Below are 3,409 nucleotides of genomic sequence, written 5' to 3'. Positions count from 1 at the left end.
TTTTGTTTACATTCACAGTACCATTATGTCCCATAAAATACCAGAACTTTCGCCACAACACGAAGTCCTGGTTTCCAGACAGTGGCCAGAATTTGTGGATGCCTGTTTCAGTTATGGAGTGACCTTTGGCTGTTACCAGAGTGCTCTGGAAAGATCTCTAAACTAGGTTTAAAGACCCAGGTTCTAGCTCATGTGAGCTTACATGACCCTGAACAAGTCACAAATTTATTAAATGTGTAAAACACTCTGGAGTTTGGAGATGAAATCCTTTGGAGAAAAGCGGTCTGTTATACGTGTACTACTTACTGCTGCTGATCACAGCAAATGGCCTTGTGTTCTACTCAAGGCTGGGTACCCTTAGCTCCACCAGGGGGACTGGCCAAGCCCAGGCCTCGTTCATCACAGGTGGAGGCTGTTCTTTCCTCTACAAGGAACTGCAGCAGACTGATCATGGCGGGGGGCGGGGGGGGGGGGGATCAACAATTCCCAGGTTGCCCAGCTGCCTGAAAACACTTAGCAGGTTTTCTAGGCAGGTTTTGCTATTCTTGCTGAGGATACAAAGCTCCTTGACTGATTAGTCTCATTGTTTCTAAACACCAGTCTCCTGCTCACTGTTGCCAGTGCAGGGCTTCATACGGAGGCAGGGGCAACTGAGGACACTGCATAGTTTCCTTGAGTACTAGGCAGGTATTCAACTCCAGACTGGAAAAAGTTTGGAATAAAACCACAGTTGGTAGCTGAGTAAGGAACATGATTTTCATTAAAACAAACAAAAAATCCCATTTCTTTGTACTTAAGTTTTCCATAAAAGATAACTGTCCTTCAAGAACTGCCTCGCTAAGTTTTTCTTGTCGTCTCTAAATGGTATTTTCAGTTCTGTCCGGGGAACTATTTTCTGTTGTTCCCTAATACTGGACTAAGCTAACTTTCCATTACCAGTATAACAGAAAATTTCAAAAGCAGACAATGCTTTTATTGACCCCAGACATTGTGCTCCATCCACACTTGCTGAGAATAAAACATCTTAGTGAGGCATTTATTACATTAGTCTGAAAACATTTTTTCACTTACATGAAATCTTATGGACCGAAGTGACAGTCAGCTGCAAGCAATAAATGCTTAATGACTTATTTAGATAGCCTGAACTCTGAAGAGACTTGTCTCCTCCCAAATACTTTAAGCCAACTGAAATGAAAACCTTTTAAAACATTTAATCATGGTGAGAGTCCATGTTAAAGCATAACTTTAGTCTTTCAATTAAGTTTTATCACTGGCACAAAAAGGTACACTAAGAAAATGTTTTCACTAAAAAATAACAAACTAACAAGAATGCTACTTAACTAACTAATCCTAAGTATTATTTAAGAGTAATAAGTCAAATCTCCCTTAATAAAGCTTTGGTATTAAAAGTAGCCTACTATATGAGTGCCTACACCACGGACCAGGCACTGTTCTAATGCTTTGCATACAAAATCTCTAGTCCTTATAATAACGCTGAAAGGAACACAAATCTGTTAAATGACTAAGCAAGACCATACAGTTAATGGCAGCACCAGAATCAGAACACAGGTCTACCTACTCTTGCTATGACTGAGCCTCTTCCCCTACGTGTCCTAAATGTCACTCTGAGTTGAAGAGGGGAAAGAAACGGGAGGCCACCATGATGCCACATCCCTGTGCTTTAACCAGTATGTTTTCTTTATCTACTGGACCATCTATTTCAGATTTTATTTGAAGCAAGTTTTGGCTTGCTTCAGTATGTATTTCATTTTCTATTTATTACCCTCTTTCATTCATGGCAGACAGGCTCTAGAGGTCCTGAGAATGTCTGAAACAAAGAATGCTATAAAACACCTTAGTAACTCTCGAAAATGCTAAATGGACCCTGAATCAAAACTTCAAGTTTCAGAGAACTTACAGCCACTAATGATCTACAAAACAAACAGACAAACCCCACACCTTAGTAACTCTCAACCTTGGATCAAACTACAATATGTTGGAAAAGGTATTACTGAAAAGAGCTTGAAAGGGCAGCCTAAAAGCAGAGGGTACAAAACATGGGCCATGTCCCTGTAAAGGGGACATGGTTCATAATACTGTGAATCAAGGGGCTGGTTCACAATACTGGTTATGATGTTCAAAACTGTGAATCAAAAGAGAGATGCATTATTATATATTTGCTTGTTGCTATTGCTTTTCTGATTAGAAGATACAGAGCCACTTTAGGTAACTTCCATTTAACTTAATATTTATTTTCATTTTATATCCAGGTCACATTTTCTACATTAAAATATAATCATGCTGACTCCCCCCACCCCCTACACCCTCAGAGAAAAAAAGTGAAGAACTTTACACAACTTGAAAGAAAGATGGAATGCACAGAGAAGTTGCTATTGCACCCAAGTAACAAAGAACACAGAGAGACCAAACAGTAGACATGTCAGAAGTGCATAGAAGACAGCTCAGGGCTCGCAGCAGGAAGGAGGAGGAATTAAAAGACTAAAGCTTTTAAATGCTATCACTTGTGCCACAAGATTACCCTGAAAAGGCAGATAGGTCAGAAAGCAGGACCAAATAGGGGATTTTCCAAAGGCTGCTATCTAACAGAGTTTAAAATATCCATAGATTATATATATAAAAAAATTCCATACACAGAAGAGCTTTCTCTTCCCCACCTTGCCTTTAGCATCTGGTAAACACTTTAGAAACTTAAAACCACTGTTAGCATGTCCAAATGTAGAACCGATATAGGTTTTTCTTTCTTAAAAAATTGTATCCCAACTCTTTCCAACCAACAATTCTATTAATTATTTTAATTATGATTCCTCTGCATGGAAACCCAGTAAGGATCATCAAGACAGGGCATCTCACTACTATCAGATCAAGGCCAGTTGGGCAAAACCTGCACGATTCTGTGTTACTCAGAGGGAGGGAGAACAGTAAGAAACAGGAGTTGAAACTTATCCGTACCAAAGAGGAAAGGGAAACTCCTTTTCTAATCTATTCATTAAACAGGAAACAGCAGGTGGACAGTAAAAACCATCTGCTTAGAGCAGCAGCACAGACCCAGAGACACACCAAAATCTAAGAACAAGTGCTCAGGAAAGTGTCTTGGCTCTGAGAGGAAGCGTCTTTCAGACCCTATCTTGTCTCTAGTTTGGAGATCAAAGCATTATAACTTCAGATAGTGATACTCTTGAGGGGGTGGACAAGGAAGGTCTGAGAGACCCAAATAATGAGGACACTAGGCAGCTAACTACACCACTATGTACAAATACACACATCAGTAAGAAAACTTCACCTCCAACCCTCAGCTACTTTAAACAAAGCATTGAAGTTCCAGGTTTTCTGAACAGGGGGTATTTTAAAGGCTGTTAGCAGTTTAAAACATTGCAACACTGGCACAATA

Source organism: Grampus griseus (genome assembly GCF_964374135.1).
Source record: "Grampus griseus genome assembly, chromosome: 6".
NCBI lineage: Eukaryota > Metazoa > Chordata > Mammalia > Artiodactyla > Delphinidae > Grampus > Grampus griseus.
Note: the sequence above shows the minus strand (reverse complement) of the source record.